Source organism: Dasypus novemcinctus, chromosome 11 (genome assembly GCF_030445035.2).
Source record: "Dasypus novemcinctus isolate mDasNov1 chromosome 11, mDasNov1.1.hap2, whole genome shotgun sequence".
NCBI lineage: Eukaryota > Metazoa > Chordata > Mammalia > Cingulata > Dasypodidae > Dasypus > Dasypus novemcinctus.
The window spans coordinates 83623691-83647018 of NC_080683.1; the positions used below are offsets into that span (position 1 = coordinate 83623691).

At 45.5% G+C, this 23328-nt stretch overlaps 1 protein-coding gene across 1 annotated transcript in view; it reads right to left on the reverse strand.

Annotated features, from left to right (window-relative positions):
• Positions 1–20364, reverse strand: part of SCML4 (Scm polycomb group protein like 4) — a 103087-nt gene extending 82723 nt beyond the window's left edge. The window contains exon 1 of the mRNA XM_058307226.2: positions 20075–20364. The gene's annotated coding sequence lies outside the window, so the exon portion shown is untranslated. The remainder of the gene's footprint in view (positions 1–20074) is intronic.
• Between the last annotated feature and the right edge of the window lie 2964 nt (positions 20365–23328).

The window sequence follows — 23328 nt, forward strand, 5'->3', positions numbered from 1 at the left end:
GGAGGAGGAGAAGATGGAGAAGGAGCTAGAAGAAGAAGGGGAGGAGGTAGGTGAGGAGGAAAAGGAGGATGGAGGGAAGAGAAGAAGAAAAAGGAGGAAGAGGAAGGGGCAGGAGGGGGAGGAGAAGAGGATTCTACTTGATGGTACACTCTCATCCAGCTGTTATTCCTTTCTTCTTTTATCCAAATGGTCTCCTAGTGCATTTATTTCCCTATTGCTGCTCTCTGAAGATGTTCAGGATTTAGCCCTGAAACCCACCAAGCACAGCACAAGTGCATGAGTTTTAATATTTACATCCATGCAGTCTTCCCTCACCACCTTGTCCTGAACTAAGACAATGCCTGGGACCCAGTAGGTGCTCTGCCTGGGTTACCCTAGACGATGGTAATAATCTGCTGATCTCCTTGCCCCAGCCTTTCTCCATCTAATCAGCTAGCATTCCACCACCTTAAATGACATTTTTTCAGGGGCATGAGAGATCGAGCGGATTGAACCTGGGACCTTGTATATGGGAAGCAGGCACTCAACTAACTGAGCTACCCCCTTTCCCCTGAGATAATATTTTAACATCTGATTTAATCCTATCACTCACCTCCTCAAAAACACTCAATGACTGGCTTTCAACTCTCTGACCTGAGCTCTTTCCTGCCTCATCCTCCCTAATCCACCCTCATACATCCCACCATCCAGAAAACCTTTGTTTCCTTCTTCCCACGTAGACCTGCCCTGACACCATGTCTTTGTTCATGGAGTTTTCCTTGGCATGAAGCGTTCCCTCACAGCAACTTAACTTGAGCTTATCCTACCATCTATCTGCCAAAGATCACTTTCCTGTCTATCCTTTCTTCCTAACACCTGTAGTTCTTTGTTTTATAACTAATAGTATAATTAGCACATTATATCTCTGAACTAGACATATCAATGGTAATGTCTACCAGACCAAAACCCCTTCCAAGTAAACTGACCCTCTACCCCAGGCCTTTTCTGTCTCACATGATCCTATCACCCACCACAGCTGCTTGGACCACACGGGGGTGCCTCGTCATAAAACAGTCAATCCACAGCTGTCCAGTGGCCTCTGATAGATGACTGGCATGAAACCTTTGCCCAACAGACTCTATGGTTGTTCACGGAGTCAGTCAGATTCCCTCCCCCAGGAAACTGAGTGGGATCCTTCACTGTCATACCGTGAGCCGTGGGAGCCAAAGCTGAGAGGTCATGAAGTAGGGGGAGGAAAGGGAAGCTCTGATGACCACACAATGAGCCCATGTTGAGAAAAAGTAGATACTCTTGTGTAGATAAAAGCAATTCTGGGTGGTAGACAAGAAAGCCAAGTGGAAGTAGAAGGCAAACCTGGCATCCACACTGTGAAGCCAGCCCTGCAGGGTTGCGTTAGGATAATGAGCAGACCACTGGAGTGAGGACTCACCAACCCTGGAGGCCCAAGCCTTCAGAGGTGCTGGGGATTCTAAATCCCACCGGAGTCCCCGTGTCCAGGAGTCTCATCCACTGTAGTTCTTCCTCTTTCTGAGGACAGGTGTTCAGCTTTCCCTGTTTGCCATGCATCTTAACCCCTTGGCTGAGCCCCCTTTCTCCTTTTTTGTGGTTAGTCAGTTTTGGGGTATTCCTTATATGAGAACAGATAGGCCTCTCACACACACACACACACACACACACACATTCAGGTGTGAATACCTGAAACCACGGCTGCCCTACGGGAAAATACCCCTCACTGGTAGCTGTTGGCTGGGCCAAGCATGGGCCCCTGATTCAGGGGGCCTGAAGCTAAATCCAGTCTGTTGTTTTTCATATAGAAACTTTTACTGGAACACAGTCACACCCATTTGTTTCCCTGTTGGCTGTGACTGCTTTTGAGCGACAAGGGCAGGGCTGAATAGGTGAAAAGAGACCAGATGGTCCCAAAGCCTAAATTATTTGCTGCCTGGCCCTTTACAGAAAACATTTGCCGACCTCTGTGCTAGACCGTTGGCTCCACAAAGGCTAGGAGTTCTTGTCTCTGTATTCCAGGACAAGTGCCTGAACTACAAGGACATAGATAAATATTAGAACGTGAGAATGAATAAGAAAACACCCGGTACCATCTGTGCAGCAGCATGCCCATCTTCACTGATTCTGAGGAAGGTTGACATTGTGGGCACATCTGCCCTTATAAACCCTCCTTGAAATAAGGTGAGGGGTGGCAGCCACTGCTGGTAATACTCCTTGAAACTCTGGTTCTGGGCTGATGTTAAGGGCCCTGATGTTTCTATTAGATGAAGCCTCCAAACTACACCTAAAAACCCCGACTATGTCCAGACCCAGCCAGAGCCACATTTCCTCCCTGACTCTGTGTTCTTCTAATCTATAAATTCTCCAACTTAGCTCAGAGCAGAGTGATGTAAAGTTTCACATATGTGGTGAGCTATTTTTACAGGCCCTTGGACCTAAGAGCACTCGGCAGCTATAACATTGGCAATGAGACCTGATGAGAAATCAACCTGGTTCTGAAATACAATATTCCTAATTATAGCAAGAACGGTGGCAATGAAATTTGACAGGCATTGTCCTTGGGGAGAACCAGGAGGGTGGTGGATCAGAGAGCGTGAGGCCTGCCGGATTTGCATGGAGAAGGTCACGATTATGAGTTATTGATTGTGTATTCCCATCATCCGCAGAAGGCAGTCTAAAGAGATGCTCCTTCTTTTTCTTTTCCTTAAGTAAAGTGGGATCTGTCTTAGGGCCAGGCAACTCCACAGACAGTCTTGGCCAACTCTCTTCTTTACTTTTCTCACACAATGCGAATCCCAGCAGCTTCCAGCTTGGAGGGCTCCTTCTCAACTCAAGTAGGACAGACAGTCAAAAAAGAGACTTTTGGGAAGCGGACTTGGCCCAGTGGATAGGGCGTCCGTCTGCCACATGGGAGGTCCGTGGTTCAAACCCTGGGCCTCCTTAACCTGTGTGGAGCTGGCCCATGCACAGTGCTGATGTGTGCAAGGAGTGCCATGCCACTCAGGTGTGTCCCCAAGTAGGGGAGCCCCACGCGCAAGGAGTGCGCCCCATAAGGAGAGCCGCCCGGCACGAAAGAAAGTGCAGCCTGCCCAAGAATGGTGCCACACACACAGAGAGCTGACATAACAAGATGATGCAACAAAAAGAAACACAGATACCTGTGCTGCTGACAACAACAGAATTGGACGAAGAAGAACAGGCAGCAAATAGACACAGAGAACAGACAACTGGGGCAGGGCGGGGGGGGGATGGGGAGAGAAATAAATAAATAAATCTTAAAAAAGAATTTTGTCACTTTAAAAAAAAAAGAGAGAGACTTTTTCCCATTAAACAATGAACAGGGGCTCAACCTGACAATCTGTGTGCTAAATGATACAATCCTAATAACTTCCGTTTATTGTGAACTCCCCTGGGCCAGGAAACATACAAAATGGTGGACATGTCTTAGCTTGTTTGCGACACACACCAACCTGTGCTATAGGTATTATTATCCACATTTTAATGTTGAAAGAGCTGAGACTTAAGAGGTGAAATGAGGTGATTGCCCACCCAGGAAGTGACAAGACTGGAATTTGAACCCCGGGCTCTGTGGACACCAGTACTGTACCATAGAATTTCATGTGTGTGAGGAGGGGAGGCAGTAGCTGCCCTCTGAGTCTGCTCTAAGTCAAGAGAAGACACACAGATGAAACTGTAAAACCCCAGCCTATGGGAGCAGAGGACTGAGGCCAGACCTGAGTGGCCCACTGATGGTAGGCCCATGGGCTGGAGGAGGGCAGGGAAGCTTCCTGAGGAGGAGGACCTTCAGCTGATCCTGGGAGGTCAGGAGATCCCCTTCAGGCCTTGTGGACACTCACCTGACTTTGTCCAGCTACATGGCCAGAGTAAGTGACTTCACATGTTCACCTTCACTAGAGGTGTTCAAAAATTATTTGTCAAGTTCAAGACTTAACCAACTAATATAAGTAACATGACTATGGTCTCTCCTTCTCCACTAGCACAGCGAGACCAAATAGCCATCACCAGAGAATAACCAGGGTCTCTGCTTCTAAGTTCTGGCCTCTGCAGCTTGCCTTCCAGGATTTCACATTAGGCCTCCACAGCTGGCGCGTGCTTCCCTGAGCCATCAACTGGTTTTGGGATCCGTCCCTGCCTGCAGTGGGTCCGTTACTTCCAATTCACCTTACTATCTCCCACTGAAGCTTCCTTCCTCCCTGCCCTGGACTAAAGGTGAGCAAGAATGGGTGGGTCACAGCGCTGATGCACCCTGCCACTCCCAAGTCTGCCCCATGGATGGACTGGAAGGCTGCTGGGTCTGTTTGTTTCGGTGCTTGGCCCTTGACCCATTTGGTGCCTAGCACTGGGCAAAGCTTCAGCCTGTCCTTGTGAGCATCAACCAGGCTGATGGCGTGGGGTTAGCTCCCTCCACCACGCCCAGCACTCCTGTGCAATGACTAGCTGGTGGCCAGTGATGGTGTGTCAGCGATGGTGGAGAGAGACGGGTATTTAGATGTCTCGAGGGATTGGAAAATTGTTTGGAGAAATGTTCCTAAGCTTTTTCTGCTTAATATCCATAAATTTCAGGGGGTGCACGGGCTGACAGCTTTTGATTTATGATGTCTTTATTCTTGCTTTATACTTAAGCCAAATTATGGAAAAAGCAAGAGTGAAAGAGCCTTTCAAAAATGCTTTGGGATACAACTTGGGGCCGAGCTATTTCTGTCAGTCCTGGCCCCCACTTTGATGGATCAAGAGTGCTGACAGTCTAGTAGCTAATTGGTGTTGGAGACCCCCCCAAAAGGCATCGCCTCCTCTTCTTTTTCTCCCCTCCCCCAGACCCCTGCCTCTGGCAAGACTTTTTAATGGCCGTTAGAGCAAGGAGGAAGGCTCACCTAGAGTAAACTTTGTGGGGCTGGTCTCACTCAGTTGCCACAACCCCGAGAATTCCCAGGACCTCTAATTAAAATGCCTACCTTCAACCAATATGCTCCCGTTTCATTGCTCAGGGGTTGCAAGCTCCCTGCTAATGCTGAACACAAATTAATGAAACGCTGTGTCAGCCTTTCATGTCCCATTACAGTGTTATTGTCATATTTACTAGCACAATTCCCCATAGGACATGGGTTGGAATATCTCAAAAGTGAGTTAAGCACTCTCCTCTGCTGTATGGAGAATAATGCTTCACCATTTCCCTGCAGCACACATAAACTTTGTTTGCAATTTGTGCTCATAGCAACTCCCAGCAGAAGACAATCCTTCCTCGGGATTCTTGCTGCTGGATGGGGAGTACGTTATCTCAAACTGTAATTATCTTCCATTCACGCTACTCTAAAATGACTAGGTTGTTGCCACTGCTTTTATTTCAAAGAACAGTTCTATTACCGTTTACTAAAATTTAACAACCTACAGCACTTCCATGAATTAATTACAGTCTGGGGAAAATAAACACAAACTTAACGGATCATGTTGTTCTAAATCACATTAGCCTAATTGTGTGATATTCAGGATTAAGTTGACTTTTGCACGTTTTGTTCAATTCCTCCCCCTCCCTCTTTGTGTCTGTCTGGCTGCCTGCTTCCACAGTCATCTGTAGGGGACATATTTTACCCAGAGTAATAGGAAAGCTGAGAAAAGAAATCAACTCTCTCAAGTGTCTGACAAGGAAGGAATGATGTGTTACTATTCCAGTTTGTTCTTGCTGGCAACAGGGACAAACACCCCAACACCTTCCCTTTTCCTCCTTGCCCACTTCAAAGATGCTCTCAAATCATGCAACAGAAGACTAAGGATTTAAATTTGTCTGCACAGCGGTGCAGAGGAAGTCTGTGTGGGGAATTGGAGAGGTTCAGAGGACCGAAGCACATCTTGAAGGACAATGGAATTTCCTCACGTGGAAAAGTAAAGGAAGAGCACTCCAGAACACTAGAACAGAAAGTGAAAAAAACAGAGGCTCTGGGAATGGGTGGGGAAGGGCAAAATGCTCGCATGGCCTTTTTAGATGTCTATTTTTGCTCATGCTTGATAATGTATATAATGCATAGGCATAGTAGGACACATGATTGATGTATATACACATACTAGGGATATGCACTCAAGAATTATTTACAATGGAGAATGCCGTCAAAACATTTGGCAACCATGAGTGTAAGCCACGGGACCCATCAGAGATCTCCAAGCAGCCGAGTGCCTAGCTCAGACCTGTGTCTTACGACGATGGCCTTGGCACAATGCATAAAGTGGGCTGAGGGGAGGAGGAAGCACAGGCAGAGAGCAGGGCAGAGGGCCATCATCGTGGACCAGGTCAAGGAATTAATGAGGGCCTGAGCCAAGGCAACAGAGGGGGGCAGAGGAAGGAGGTGGATACAGGAAACTCTTTGGGAAGGAGCATCAATTAAGACTTGATGCCCAGTTTGAAGGCATGGGAAGAGGATGAGTTTGGGGTTTTGAAACCGTTAGCTTGGAGAGCTGGGGAAAAAGGGGTACCTTTAGTGAAAAGAGAATAATGGAGAAGATGTGGGGAAGTGGGCAAATGGTGAGTCCAGATTTGGAAATGTTGAGTTTAGGGTGCTGTGGGACACATAGATGGAGATGGTTATTGAAAAAGTTGAAACTCCAACCTGGAATTCAGAAAGGTTGGCCATCCTTGAGTACATGAGCTCCTCACATAATCATCTGTCCCCCTCTCTGTCCATACATCCATCCATTGGTCCATCCAGAAACCATGCAGAACACCTGCTTATGCCAAGCAACATGGTCACATGGCCAGTGGGAAGGGGCCAGTCACAAGCAGAGGCCATTCCTGCCTGGAAGGGCAGAGGTCAGCACTAGCCATAGGAGGGAAGATTTCCTGATGCTTCAACCCTGGGTGGTGTGAGGAAGGGAGGAGGCTGTCACAATAAGGTAAAGAACTCAAAGTCAAGGGCGCTTCCCCTCACTCCTCATTCCTCTCCATACTGCCTGCCACCCTGGGGCCCAGAATCCACTGGAAATCTGTCATCAGGAGCATTGGGTGACATGTGGTAAAGGAAAGACACCAACAAAACTTCCAGGAAAACCACTGGCCCCACCGCAAGGTGGCTCTTCTGATTTGTCCTCTCAAAGCCCAGGACACTATCCAGAACTGAGCCAGACTCAACTCATGCCACCAAGTGAGTTAGGAAAGTTTCGAACAATGCATTTTTAAACTTCTCCATGCTGTCTTAACTAATCTTGCCCATCCTTAAATTAGGGTTTCTGGGAAACCTTTACAGACTAAAGTTGACAATGCTCCACCCTGGGATTCAAGGATGCAGGACTTTTATCCAATCCCTGCCACTGTCTTTGACTCTGCAGTAAGATATTTAACCTGGTCTCATTGCAATGAAGCTTGTGGAGGACCTCATGGGGATGCAATAGCATGCCTCCCAACATCAGAAGTTCACAATTTAAGCCATGTAATTATTATTCATTTTCAAAGGGTCAAGAATTGGGGAAAAAAAACCAGGTTGAAGGGTTGAAGAAAATCTAGCTAAGGGGATGAATGATGAATAATTTTCACCAGATAGAATCCTTATTCTCAAGACTCCCCATCCTGGGAAGTGGATGTGGCCCAAGCGATTGAACTCCCACCTACCACATGGAAGGTGTCAGGTTCGGTTCTCAGTGTCTCCTGGAGAAGATGAGCAAGACAGCAAGCTGTCACAATGGGCAGGTGTGACGAGCTGATGCAACAAGATGATGCAACAAAGAGACACAAGAAAGACCCAACAAACCAGGGAGCTGAGGTGGCTCAATTGATTGAGCGCCTCTCTCCCACATGGGAGGTCCCAGGTCTGGTTCTAAGTGCCTTCTAAAGAGAAGATGAGCAGACACAGAGAGCACACAATAAACAGACACAGAGAGCAGACAGTGAGCACAAGCAACGAGGGGGTGGGGGGTAAATTAACAAAATAAATCTTAAAAAAAAAAAAGGACTGTCCCTCCCAACTTAGGCAAAAAGCATCTTAGGATATGTCTTGACCACGGAAAGTCTTGTCCCACTGGGAGAGGTGGAAGGCACAGTGGGAACTGCTTCAGTAAGCATAAGCTCTGGGCCAGGTGCTAGACTAATTCTATCAGTGCAGCACTGGTTGTTGGGTTTTATCAATTTTATGGACTTTGTGAACTTGCACTGCCCTGGGTGGGGACAGGAGGGGATTTCAATTGCCCTTCAGAAAGGACTTAGAGACACCAGACCACCTCCTCTGCCCTAGGAGGAACATTGGAAATTGGGAAGCACATCCCTCTACCAATGGAGCGAGTGTGACAGAAATTTGACTTGCTTGAAATTCAGAGCAATGTGGGTGTTTGCTAAGTCATAAGAGGCCATGATGAAGCACTTTTAGCACTGATAATTTAATAAGAAAATAGATGAAAACTGTCAGGTGAAATCTTAAGATAAGCACACACCTTTTCTTCTTTAATATGAGAAACAGATCACCACTGTTTTCATCTGATAAATACATAATCAGAATAAATACATATTGCTTTTGTGAACTTGCTTGTAATTTTTACTGCTTTTTGTATTTCTTAGTGTTCCTCAGATTACTTCTCCATCAGCCCACTCCTCTCGCTTGCCCTTATACAGGATGGAAGCGCCCACACAGCTCAAGAGAGCTTGAGGGGAATAATGGGTTACTCTGATTTGCTGTGCTTTGAGCAGGCTGAGGACTGACCAGAATGCCCCAACCAAAAGACACCAAGCTTGAAAAAAATTTTTTTTGGCTTCTTCAATGGCATAGAGGTTTCTATCACTGATTTTCTGTTCTTCGATGACACTTCAAGTCAAAGAGGAAAAAGAATGAAACCACTGACCTACAGGCTTTTTTGTCCTGATTCTGGGGACATTTTTGGATGCAAATTCATGGAGAGTGGCTAGTGGGTGAGTGGAATGGATAGTGCTACACAGCATCATCTAAACAATCAGGACCCAGAAATTGTCCCTCTTCCTTCACGGCTGTGAGACATGGCCGTATCACAGCTCCTGTGATGCCTATTTTGTACATCACATCTGAGATCCTTGAGCAGTTTCATTGGTGTCACCACAGAGCCAGTTTCACATTAAATGGCAAGACAAGATTCCCAACAACCTTGACTTCCAAGGCAGACATTCTCTCACTAGAGGACCAGCGTTTGCAATAACTGACATCTCTGAACATCCCCCATAGCATATTCACTTAATATTTACCAAATCTTTAAATGGTTTATTTAAATAAATAGAAAACTTTATGCACTCTCTTAGTGGAAGTATTGATTGTAAAGCTACAAATGTATAAATTTACCATAAATAAAAGACATGCTTATTAAAATAATAGTCTCACCTGAAAACACTCCACATGCATCTGATCGAAGTGTGCTGTACTTTGGGAGTGGGAGGTGGGGGGTGACTTACAGGAGCAAAACTTCTGCCCCTCATTTCAATCCCTGGCAAATGGCAATCATTTTATTTTACAGCCCTTTTCAGGCAGAAATCTCCATCTTTCACAGACATCAAAGATAATCCAGAATACAAAGGAATCCACAATACAACGGAAAGAATGGGTTTCCTATGTGTTCCAGTTACCATTTGAGGCATTACAAACTTCCCCCAACATTGTGACTTCTTTTATCTTCGTTCTTACATCTCATCATGTTGTGGGTCAGGAACCAGGGAGGGCTCCACTGAACAATTTGGCCCTGACCCATGTGGCATCAGTGGGAGAGGCTGAAGGATCAATCCACTTCCAAGATGGTTTCTTCATCCAGCATGCCTGGTGCCACAGTGCTCCCTGCCTCTTTCTCCCTTCCTGAGGTGTCTCATCCTCCAGGTTCTCTCCACGTGCCTTTGCTTTCTCCCAGCATGGCTGACTCTGGATAGTCAGGCTTGCCCGGCGGCTCAGGGCTTTTAAGAGCGAGCAATCCAAGATACCAGGTGAAGCTGCAAGGCTCCTCAAGCCAGTCCCCCATCATCACTTCTGCTAGGTTCTGTTAGACAAGCGGTCACTCAGGACAGCCAGATCCAAGGAGGGGGCAATTGGACCCCACATCTCCATGGAAAGAAAGTCAAAGAATCTGGGTCCACCTTTATTCCTCAACCTCACTCTTAGGTACTTAAGAGGGAGAAAATACTCAGGCACAGGATTTCCATGTCCCGGATAAAAGGGCACCAGGAGGCTGATCAACTGGGCAAAGGAGTCGGCACACTCGCCTTTCAAAATGGGAGACCTCGAGCCAGTTGCTTAAACTTACCAAATATCTGGATTTTAGCTGTGAAAGGGAATAATAGTGCATTCCTGGGCTATTGGGTGGATGCCCAGTAAAATGCCCACAACATCAAGGTCCCTCAGTAAGTGTTAACACCTTTGAGTAAACCCATGGAATATGAGGGGTTGTATTAAGGTATTTTAACAAATATTATATTTGTGATAAAAATCTATATGTAATCTGAAGGGGAATTAGACAAAGGATAAAAAGAGTCTTCTCACTTAGCTTAAAGTGAAGTTTTCTGAGGCAATCCACTAGCTGCTTCCCAGAATGTCAAGGTTATCCCCCAAAGTTCTTGCCCTGATTTTTGAGAGGGTTCTGGTTAGTCATCATGTAAGGAACTGGCAAAACAGCACCACTTTTTCCCCAAGCCATCATCAGGGGTTTGGGGAGAGTAAAATGCATGGCGGCTTTGTACGCCCTAATCCACACATGCTCTGCAGCGGCTGCAACCTCCCTGCAGAGAGGCATTTTGGAACTGCATTGGGGATGATTTTATTTAATCCAATGTTGGGGTAGGAGAAGCATCGCTGGCACTCAGAGAGCACTGTCAGGGGATGCTGGACATCCTGTGATGCACCAGGCAGTGCCGCACAATGGAGCATTGTCTCGTCATAGAGCCACAAAGGTGAAAGCACGTTCATGAAGGTCTGAACCTAGACCTAAAATCCTTTTATGTATAAACACAATGCAGCTTTACCTAGCTGTAATGTACATTTTATTACTTATCTGCAATTATTATGTAAACCGAGGAAAGACTGATGGCTAATTTGTTCAGAACTTTATCAAGGGTTGTTCACCATTTGGGGAAATCATGTCGCAAGTGGTACCAGCTCAGGGTATCTGAGTCCTCCATATGCTTGCTTGTTTCCATCTGTGTTAAAGTGTGACCCACAAGGTGCTTCTGGGAGCAGTTGCTGCACCTCAATAATTCACTGTCTTCCAGTGTGGGTGCGCCTGCTCCAGAAGTAATTAAAAATTACTTTGCCTTCATTCCTCTTTATAGTTTAGTCATGACATTATATTGATTTTTCTTAAGTTATGGGTGTAGGTGGGTTACATTATCTGTGAATTTCACTTCAGGATTGTAAAGAAGGTATTTTAAAAATTTGTAACAAACGTGGGAGTTGAATCCAATAGGATTGAGAACTCACTGCTTTAAAAGAAGTTTGCTGTGGACCAAAAATGCCTTTTCAAGTGGAAACACCAGGGAATCATTTCCTTTCTGGAACCTGCTGGGCCTGGGCATGGTCCAGCCAGGCCAGGCAGGAGCAGCTGGTGCTGAGGCATGAAAGAGCTCTTTCTCTTCAGCCCTCACAGGTGAAAATATACAGACGCCCCAAGCTGCTTTTCAGCACTGGAGGGAGCGGGGGAGGAAGACTCAGCTGGCCTTGGACAAGTTATTTAATGTAAGCCTCAGTTTCCCCATCTGTGTGATGGCGATAAGCATAGCTCCGCCAGCCTTGACTTCCTGTGTGGATTAAATAGGATTAAGCGTGATTAACACTTGCCTCAGCGTCTGGCCCAAGATGCTCCATAAATGCACACATGTATTTACCGTCACTTGTGCTGCACTTCACGGGCTCCAAAGAACTTTTCCATAGACTGTCTCCTTTGAACCGCTCAGCAGCCTATGGGGACTGGCCAGGAGCACCATCCTCGTTTTACAGCTGAGGACGGCGAGGCTCATGGATGCCACAAAGCTCCCCCGGGGTCACACTGCTGCTGCCTATTCAACGGGCTTTTCTGACTCTGCACCCAATGCTGCTCCACTGAGATTTATTCTGGATGGCTTTAGGATGAAATTAGGCCCGCAGAGGAAGAAGCAGCTCCTGAAGGAGGAGGTAGGGCCTGTTAGAGGAGAAGAGGCCCTTGCTAGCAATGGAGGCTCCCAGCAATGGAAGGGGTGGCCTCCTGAGGTGAGGGCCTGTGCGTGGGCGCCCTTGGAGACCCGAGAGGAGAGTTCGAGGCTTGCCCTGGGAAGGGCCTCCAAAACCACTCCAGCTAGGAATCTGGGATTCATTTAGAGACTGCTTCTTGGAGTACAGGTTTTCCCTTTTAACTCTTTCTTTCCAACATCCAATGTATTCCCCTAAAGCATGTCATTTTCATTATTATTTTTATTATCATCACTTATTTTAACCTTCCAACTTCCATAGAGGAGTGAAAAAAAAACGGTCTCAGATATACATAAGCCCATGGGTCCAGTATAAATTCTCCTTATCCTGTCCCAAGTCTGCATTCCCAGGAATGAGAAAGAAACCCCCTGCCAACTGGTCATCAATCCACAAAGAATACGAGCAGAGTACAGGAAATCTTGGCCAAAGGGTAGCCTGGCTTGCCTTAAATTTGTCCAGGAAGATGGGTAAGCCACACTGTTCAAGCTGTCAGAAATCTGCAAGGCCTAGCTAGGTCTTTGGCCCTATGGATTTTTTTTTTCTTGAGATAGAAAATGTCAAATATAGTTATAAAAACAATGACCTAACCTGTGCCCAGAATTACATGCTTTTTTTAAAAAAATGTGATTATACTTCCAATTTATTCCACACTGCTCTGGTTTCAAGCTAATTAGTGAGAACTTGATTCCTCAGCACTTAGCTGAGCAGGAATTTGGGCTGCTTCCAGGGAAACGGGTATGAGATGGACTCCTGTGAATGTACTTTCTCCTCACTTTGCTATCAGAACTCTTGAGTTGCTTGATTCTTTGCTGGGTTCATGGCGAATAGCTTCTAACTAACAGGAAGGGTGGTAGAAAGAGAGCCCAGTCCTCTGCATCACATATCATTGCCCCACCCACCCACATTCTCACACACATGGCACCCCAAAACGAGTTTCTAATTTCATTACCCTGTACAGTCTGTATATTCATCTGGACTCGTTAAGGCAATGAGCAGTTGTACAGCCTCTCACTCTGGGACTAATTAACCATTTCCACTTCAGGGACCAACATAACTCTACCATACAGTTTGCCCTTGTTATTTATGTTAACTATCTAATATCAATTATGTTACAGACAAAACACTCAAAACTTAGGGCTATATTTTCACACTGTGGATATAAAAGCACAGGCTTAAAAACCAGGCTTTCTTTTCTCTCGCTGTTTCTATTCTTTTTCTGTAATTTGTGCACCAAAGTTTAAAGCTATCCTCAGCTTTCCACCTGAATCATTTTTCAGACAAGGCCTGTAAAGTGTTGTCAGCAAACAACAAGCAAAATGCTTGAGTGCATTTTGCATTGGAAAGGTAGAATTCCCAAAGCAAGTGGAAATGTGCACATGGCTACTGGACTGAACCCCAAATCTCATGGCAAATTTCCCCAGCACAAGGGACAAGCCCACAGCATACACCCAACCTTGCTTGAATCTAACTAATGGCCAGAAGTTTCTCAAGATGAAAATTGACAGAAATCTAGTCCCACAGTGGAGTAGTTCTTTACTGACCAATAAATTGAGTGCCTCATATAACCAGTTCCAGTCATTCTCTATGGGATGAACAGTGTGTCTTACTAGCTAATTGTTTGATAAAGCTTTTACATCACCATAATTTCCCCACAGCGAGGATACTAAATCCTGAAGGACTGTGAAAGATAAAGGCCAGCCCTCTTTTTTGGAATGCTGAAAAGAATGAGAATGATCCCCACAGGCCTACAATAGTTTAGGAATGGTTAGACCCAAAGGAACTAAGATACATGACTTCCATATCCTATCTCAGAAACAAAAACCTGAATGCCCTGGAGTTGGCTTTCACCTTGTGTTTTTCTTTTCAGTGCTTTCTTTCCTAAGTCATCAAGGCCATGGTTGCCTGTCCAGACAGGATTAAGCCTCCAAGGCCAGCTTTGGGCAGGCTCTAATGCTGCCTCCAAGATCACGGGCACTGGCAATGTGAGGGCTGCTCTGCTTTGGTGAGGGGGCTCGGAGCTGGGCTGTGGACAACCGAGAGAGAAGCACGCTCCTTAGTGTTCAACCCTAGTTTTCTCATCAGACCACGATGTACCAGAACAATTTGTAGACAAATGAGGAAGGGAAAAGAGAAAATCCTTCCTTTAACCCAAGAGAAAAGGACCGATAAGCCTATAGGCTAAGTGCCCTAAGCTCTGGTTAACTATGACCAGATCCTATCTGGACTGCACCAGGGGATTTGGGAGGAGAATGTGGTCAAGCTCTCTTTGGAAAGGGGAGGGAATAGGCTCCATCCTCTGGGTTTTATCCCAGTACCTTTGTTGGGTACCCATTTCCCCCAACTGGACTTAGCCCCAACCCAGGTAATTCTGCACTCTACCCAGTTCAGCCTTTGTCCCCAAGGTTAGTACTCATCTTCCTGAAAGGCTGCACATTTTTGAACATAGGTTTCTGTTTTGAAAAATTATAGAGCTTTTTTCTACAATGATCTACACAGAGAGAGAAGAATGGTCAAGGTGTTTGTTACCAAACATTTGGTACCCAAAAGCTGAGTCCCCATCGCGGGACTGGCCAGACCACGTCACCACCTTTAAAAGCACACATTGACACTATTTTTCCCTGAAACATTAGTTTTCTCCCCACAGTCGCTCCTCTCCTCTTCTGTATGTGTGCCTGATGGAGATAGTTAGCCCATCACTCCTCCACCCAATGCCTTCACTGTAGGAGAGAGTAATCATTCCTGAGAATCAGCAGAAGGGAGATCAAGTTCCACTTATCTGATCAACAAATGTAGCTGCCAGAAGAGAAATGCACATCTCTCTTCCCACAATCAAAAACTTAGGTGGAGTGTGCCTAGGTTGTGGGGGTATGATAGAGAGGAGGTATGACAGTTCGAAGCTTTTTGTGGATCCGAGAAAAGAACATGTTCTCGGTGTGGGACCCTTTGATTGGATTGGATTCGGTTGAGGGGACTTTGATTGGATTGCTTCAGTGAGGTATGACCCAGGGTGGGTCTTGGTCCTCTTGCTGGAGTCCTTTATAAACAGAGGACTGAAAGCAGAGACATGGAAAAAAAGTGGCAGAGACAGAGAAACCCCAAGAGGTTGAGAGAGAGGTCCTGGAGGCTGAAGCCTGGAATCTGCAGAGCACAGAGACATGGAAAGAAGCCCTCCAGAGGCTGAGAGAGAGGCCAGGAGGAGGGGGGATTGCCTCCAGTGGAGCTCAGGGAGAAAGTATCTCTGATGATGCCTTGATCTGGACGTTTTCACAACCCCCAAAATATAAGCTTGTAACCTAACACCTTCCCAACTGTAAAAGCCGACCCATTTATGGTATACTGCTCCCAGCAGCTTTTAGCAAACTGAGGCAGGAGGTATAGGAGTCTTGCATCTCCAGAATCTCCATAAAACACAACCAGTACAAACAATAACCGTCATCCCAGGGAAGCTCGCCAGGGGGCTCCCAGGTCACAGTCCTGTCACTTCAGGGTGTCAAGTGGATTCATTGGAATGAATTCTCAGCATAATACGTAGTGAGAACTGCCATAGGGGAATATATTCCTTTCTGTCCTAAAATAGTAGTCCAAGAAGTCATCATTCCAAGAAGTAGAGGTGTTTTATCTCCTCTGCGGTGGCAAGTGCCTCTCCTGATTTGGGAAGTGCTGATTTATTCCAGCACATACAAGTCCCACTTGCCGCTGGGCTCTCCACCTGCCTGAAGTCAGGGCTGTTCTTGTCTTCGTCAGGACTGCCACCTCAGCCCAGGAGGAAGCCTGGTCACACGTACATATCCTGGCCAGTTCTCGTGGCTGGGAGGAGCGGGAGCCCAGCAGTGCTAGCGCTGGGAGAGGGCAGAGGGAGAGAGAGTGTCTGCCTTCTGGAGGGGAGAGGGCACCACGTCCACTCACTTTCCAGCTACTGTGGCCAAATAGCATCTCTCATGAGGATGCCCCTGAAGCCAGCCAGAGAGAGGTGGCAGCAGCACTGGGGTATGTGTTGTGTGTGTGTGTTTGTGTGTCTGAGAGGGGTTGTTGTGGCACAGCCTGCTCTGAAATGCCAAATGCTTCTGTGACTCTTCAGTCATTAATATGTGCAGGTCAGAATAAACTAAATTCCAAAGAGCTGTACGCATGTCCAATTGGCCCTCCTGCCCGCGGCTCCTCTTCTTCGAATCTCAACCTAAATCTCAGCATCTGACAGAACTGAAACCAAGATGAAGGCGACAACAATGAAAAACACTGAGAACCTCATGGGCTCGCAGCCAAGGTGCTCAAACTTGGTATGGGCGCAGCAACGCAGGCAGGACTCGCCGCAGCGACTCACAGCAGAAACCAGAGCGTGGCACTCTGGCAAATGCAGGGGTTTGGGAGGATTGAGAGGTAGAAAAGAAAAAGGAAGAAAGAGAAAGCAGTAGATTCAAATGCAGCCTGAGCATTCCGAGTTACTCTTTAGATCGCAGAAATTTTACCATGATTTGGGTGATTGTAATGGTCTTTAAACCACGTTGGAAAATGGCACAATAGACATTTGAATTAAAATCCAGCAGGTGTGCCAAAAGACCATTGTTAAAAATTGGCAGCATTCCTGACAACTTACTAGGCTGCCGACTGCCCAGGTCTGAGACAATTGCTAATTCCAGAGAAAGTTAATTATCACCTTATTGATAAAGGGGTAATTTTTAAAAGCTTGTGGTGTGGCTTTTGTGACTTGTTAATTAAAATTTAGAGTAATTTACTAGACACACTGGTGGCTTCTTTCACATAATATATGTATCAATCATTTCATTTTTTCTCCCAGGGACTGTTTTCAATCCCTCTCTTCTCTCCTCACCTGTCTGCCATTGTGAAGGCAACAAAAACATAAAACCACGTAACTCTTGGAGCAGGTGTGGCTCAAGTGATTGAGTGCCCGCCTCCCACATGGGAGGTCCTAGGTTCCATCCCGGTGCCTCCTGAAAAAACATAAAAACAAACAACAAACAAAACAAAAACAAAAACAAAAATAAAACCAACTCAGAGAAGCCAATGTGGCTCAGTGGTTGAGCTCCAGCTTCCCACATACAAGGTCCCGGGTTCATTCCCTGGTCCCCGGTACCTCAAAAACCAACCAACCAACAAATATGTAACCCCTCTCAAACTAACCTTCTGGCAGATCACAGGATTAAGAAGTAAGATGTCTAAGGAGGCCCTTAAACAAAGCTCCATCCTAGAAATGTCAAATTTGTTCATCAAGAGTGAAGCACGCGTGCTCACACCACAGGGAATTGCTTTCACAAACTTCATCCCAAAAATGTTAGCCCAAATCCTATGCTCTTTGATAATTCAATTGGAAGAGAGTCTTTCCCTTTCTCCTTATCCTTCTCTCCCAACCCATTCCCAAGTAAAGGCTGAAGGGTCAGTGGAAAAGAAGACAGAATGAACCTGGAGCTGCTGGGAATAGCTCCCCCTCCCCACTTTCTTCAGAAGGTGTGAATACCGGTGAGTCCACCCCAGCTGCCTGGTCTCATTGTGATGCTGAGTCATCAAGAGGCACAGGTGAGGAAAATGTTCTCCTGAGTCTACCACAATGGCCGATGGTCGGTGGTGGCGATGGCCAATGGCCAGGAGTGAGCTCTGCGCTCCAGCCCTGCCTCTGCCTGGACCAAACAACTCTCTAAGGTGCATGTCTTGAGGGTTGAGTGTGGTTGTGTGTGATGGGTGCTCTGACCATGTAAAATTGTGAACAGATCTACCAAAAAAAAAAAAAAACCTCTAAAATTTAACTCCCCAGATGAATGTAAAGGTCATTCCTTCCTGAATGTTCCTTGTTTTGATTTAAGGGAACTTCAGTTATGTTTTCTTAAACTTGAAGTATTTGAGATCCAAAACTGAGGCTAGAAATTAAATAAAAGCCACCACATTGTGAGAGGTTTAACTCAATCTGGTTATGATTTTCCCTTCATTTAATGTTCTTTTAAAAAAATTTTTTTTTATTTTAAAAATCATATCTTTATGTTTTGGGCTATTGCTTAATTTTTAAAATAAGCAAGTATTATATTATTGAACATTAACAAAAAAGTCATAACTTTCAAAAATCTTCAATATAAAACAGTTCCATAGTGGGGTGGGCACTGTTTGGGCTTAGCTGCTTTCCGGCAGCTGGAGCTGCTCCCCTCACCTGCCATGGGAACAGCCCGGCGACCCCCAGAAGCCGAGAGCCGGAAAGTGAAACTGCCCCTGCTGGCTTCACTTGTCTTGAAAACACACCACCAAAAGCAAAGAAATGATGCAAAGCAATTTGCCCTTGTTTCTATTATTGCTTTCTTTTTTTAAATTATTTTGTTCATTTCCTTTTTTTTTTTGCAGCAAAATAAAAGTAATTTTGGCGACACTGGGGAAAAAATTAAACTTTTCTTCCAATTTCACAAATCAAGCAGACTGATCAACTCTGATAAATTTACCAAAATATTATAGTGCCCCACCACATACACAATGTAAAGAACTAAAGAAAATACATTTGTATTTTAAAAAATATCTGTCACAAACATGTTTCAAAGGTAAAGATTTTGAAGCCACTAAACAGCACCCCTAAAACTGGAGGGTCTACATGGACACTTTTCTTGATTTCAGACGGCTTTTCCTGCTTTTCTTCAGCCCGCTGCCTTTGCGACCCCCTCGTGTTTTCAGGCCACGTCTACCAAGCAACACGAACATGCTTCCACACAAATACCATATCTCCTTCCCGTTGTTTAACTTCACCTCATCATGAATTCCTTCATAGTTATTTTTATGCTTTTATCCTATTTTATGAAAACGTCCTGAGAAAAAAAAAAGCAGCTGTACCCCTCACTCTTCAAAAGTGTTTCCTCTGGTTGAAAAGGGAGAAAACCACAGAGGATACAGCACCCGTTTCTGCCTCGTTCAATTCAGCTTGATTCTGAAGCGCTTGGATTACTTTCTTAAGTACCACAGCACCTTAGACCAGCCAGAAAGCCTCTGTCTCAGAAAGCCACTGGCTGTCTCGCCCTCTGGAGTACCATCACAAAATCTAGCGGCGGTGCGGTGAGCCACCTCTCGTTTTCTATCACAGGGAGCGGAAAGGACTTTGGCTATCAGAAAACGACAGGCACGGCAGCCTGCAACTCACCCTCTTCCACTAGTCCTGTCCTGCCCAGCTAGCAAATGGGGAAGGATGCCTCGAAATCAGTTCAAGTCACACAACACCGTGCCTGGGGAGGCAGTGATTCTCTGTATTTGAACTTGGGAAAACTGCTCCTGATACGCCATAGTCACCTGGGTTTGTTTGTTTTTCTGCCTCCAAACCAACCAAAACCAGCAACTACTAACAAATAGTATTCTCACCTATGCCTGGTAAATTAGGAAAAATCAGCACAAAGACACATAAAATATTCCATCTGAGATCTTGAAAATGAAATTCAATTTTAAAAAACCCTTTAGCATGTTCACAAAATATCCATTTTAATCATCAAAATTTAGGTAAATATTTTTGACCCAAAACATACTGCATTTTTAAAATTTAAAAAACAAAGCAAAGCAAAATGATAGTACAAAAAAAGAAAAGAAAAAGCTAATCAGGAATTTGAGCTCACATTTGGATAATTAACTTTCTATATACTTAAATGCAGAGTAAAAGAGCAGTGAAGGTGCATAGCCCACAAATTTACAGACTGTATAATTCTATGCTACATCTTCTCCTCTGAGATCTGGTTAAGAAATCATATGTATTTTGAGGAGCAGGAACGAAAGTTTACCCGCTGGGCTCAATGGTTCTCATGTAGGACACTTGTGCATTGCCACAGAGGTAGGCATGCAACCCGGGAAAAACTGAAACAGGTAGCCTGTCATGCTGACAGCTAAAAGAGAAGGACCCCGTGTCCATGGCACACCCTCCGATTGTGCATCTCCCTTACCTACGGCTCGTCACCAGAGCCCTGATCGTTCTTTACCAGGCCGGAAAGGTTGACTCAGAAGACAGTTGACTTTCGGCACATGCAAACCGAGTATTGCCAGAGCTATCTTCCACCCGTGCGTTAGGAGCTCACAGTTTGTCTCCAGCAGCCCTGCTCTCCGACTGCAAACATCTCATTAGACTAATGCATTCAGCACAGGCAGAAAACTCAATTTACCATAGCTACAGCAATGAATTTCCATTACGATGACAGCTTCAACCACATCATGTCCGGAAAACCAGCCAACCACTGGCTTTTAAAGAACACACACATTTTACATGCAGAAAACGAGGCTTGCGTGTGTGTGTCTGTGTGTGTGTGTATGTGTGTTTCGTGTTTCCTTCCTCTTAGCAGCCCGACTAAGAAATGTGCAGTGCAGCTTTTTGCCCACATGAGCTGCACAGTAATGACACTTCTGCTTCTTTGGTGGTTACATCCTCATAATAACCTGAATTATGTCACAATTGTCAGAAGGGGTGTTTCCAACATTTCGGTTTTCATTACCCCTCCTCTGTTGCCATAGAAACCAGACTGTAACATCATCTCTTTGTCCCAGTCCTGCAGCAGTGTGGGCCAGCACCGGGCTTGTAAGATACTGGTGATCTGAAGGAGCCAATGTTTGACTTTGGGCAAACAAAACAAAAAAATATGCTAATGACATCATTATTCAGGAGACAGTGTGTGTTTGCCTAAGGAGCATGTCTACACAGCGTGAATACACCAAGGTTGTCCGAGTAAACTTTACAGTTGTCTGCAACACATGTGTACTGGGCCCGACGTGGCTTCCAGATCTGTGTGTGTAAGTGCCTCTCTCCACTCCGGGTGGGAGGAGCCCCATAAAGAACAAGGGCCACTGTTCGCCCTCCATGCCCCATTGCATTCTCTGTGGCAAATCAATTTATAACGGGGAAGGTTTGTTTTCTTCTCTTTCTTTCTGTAAAGTGGAGCAAGGCTCCCCATTGCCCATTTCATTCACTCTGGGGTATTGTTCCCAAGCATTTCCTACAGGATGAAACATCCGTCCTACAAACACGTGGCCACCCGCAGGTTTACTCCGGGGGATGAGCAGCAAGCAAATTTATCTAGGACTAAACATCAACTGAGGCTGATGAAGCCTTAGGACACAACGTGGACAGTTCTCGAGAATGGAAAAATGAAGTGATGACTTGGGAATTTTCTGGATATAAGTGTGGAGTCACATTAGAAAGAAATAAAAAGTCTCTCCTCAAGTTAGATGCCAGTTTGTTTGTTTTAAGTCAGGGCATTGTAGTGACTGAACAATGAGGAATTCACTGCCCTACTTCAGTTAAGCATCCAACTTTGTTGTTTTGTCGTGTTGATGGTGTGTGGAAAAGTAAGTCAGGTTTAAGAGTTTCTCATTTTAGTCATTTAGTATAAATTGACTTTAAAGAAGAAGGAGGAGGGGAGTGGCTGTGATCCCAAGTTAGATCCCCAGTACCTCCTAAAAAGGAAAAGAGAAAAAATAAACAGCTCTCATTGGGGAATGGATGTAGCTCAGTTGTTGAGCACCTGCTTCCCATGTACAAGTTCCTGGGTTCAATCCCTGATACCGCCTAAAAATAATAATAATAAAAGAGGAGGAGGAGGAGGGAGAGAGGAGCAGGAAGGGAAATAGGAACCAATGGAGCAATGAAATCTGGGCAGCATCTCTGTCCCAGCGGAGGAGGTTGTGTTTGCCCCTGTGGCCCAGCACACAATCCACACTGCGTTCAGCAGCAAAGCACCATAAATGGACTGAGATATCAGACCAGACTTCACTTTAAATGTTTCTTCAGATAAATAAACTATTCTTAAAAAATCTGAAAGATTGCCTAAATCCTGTACAAGAAGAAAAACACTTGGCAGAGTCTGCCCGAAAGAGGAGTTTCGGGGATTTTCACCCAGCTTGTGAGGGCATCCGAGTCTGATCTTTGGGTTGCTGTACTTTCTCACCTCCTTTCAGATGCGCTCTTGCTGTGGCTCATCCTTAAGCCCCACGTGGCCTGGGTGCAAGCACTGTCGTCAAACTCAGACAGGGACAACCTTGTGATGACGCCCAATTAAATATGGTCAGCTTTTTAAAAAAATTAACTTATTAGGATTTCTTTCTTTATGCAACCAGGACTGTAGTCCTTAGGAAATTATATCACTGTTTTAGAAAGGACTTTCAAAACTCCTAAATGTTTTCAATCCCAAGTAAAATTTAAGTTAAACATACAAGAGAAAAGAAATTTTGCAGGATGCCTGGATACAAGATCAGGGGTCTGTAACCAAGAAGACCCCCTCTCTGAGCTGACCTCTCTCTAACTCTTGTACATCGTATATCCTGGAGCTAAGAAAGATCAAGCTGCTTAAGTTGTGCCAGGTTGTTAATTTTCCTTGGTGCTGTGGTTCTAGTTCGGTCTCCAGTCACAAGCAGCATGGTCCCCTCTTACCACTCAAATGCAGCTGGCTTGGTGGTTAATGAGAGGCATCAGTGGGAACAGGCTCATTTGGGGACTACCCAATGCAAACTTTCTTACAGCACAGCTCCTTGTACCAGCTCTACTATTAACCCAAGGACATTGATCAAATCGTCCTTCTGTAACACAGGGGGTGGGGTAGGGGGACTAGATCATCTTTGTGATCCCTTATGGCTCTGATGTACTACTATCCTATGAATTGCCTTGTCTGCTGAGTTGGATGAGAACGCAGTTGTTTGTGGCTCTGGCTGCTAAGGGGCAAAATGCACCTTCCCTCTCAAAAGTATAAGACCTGGTAAACTTGTGCCTTGGACTGTCAATCTGGTGGAGGTATAGAGGAGAAAGCAGGCAGAAAGAACAGGGAAGTGTTAAAGAGCCCAGATTCCAATCTCAAAGCAAGGAAGTGAGACCATACTCCTACACTCAAGTTGCCCCACAACTGTGCTCCCACATTATTTAGCAGGGGCTTCTCTTTAAGTGGTCTTAAAAGTTTGAGTCAAAGAAGGGCCTTCAGGGGTATGGAATGGATGATCACCTTTTTGCCAAAGGGGATATGTAAGCAGCAAATGGTTAATGTCATTAGTCAGACAAGACAGGTAGAAAAAGAATAAATCGGGAAGCAGATTTGGCCCAACTGATAGGGCATCCACTTACCACATGGGAGGCCCAAGGTTCAAACCCAGGGCCTCCCGGCCTGTGTGATGAGCTGGCCCGCGTGCAGTGCTGATGCACGCAAGGAGTGCCGTGCCACGC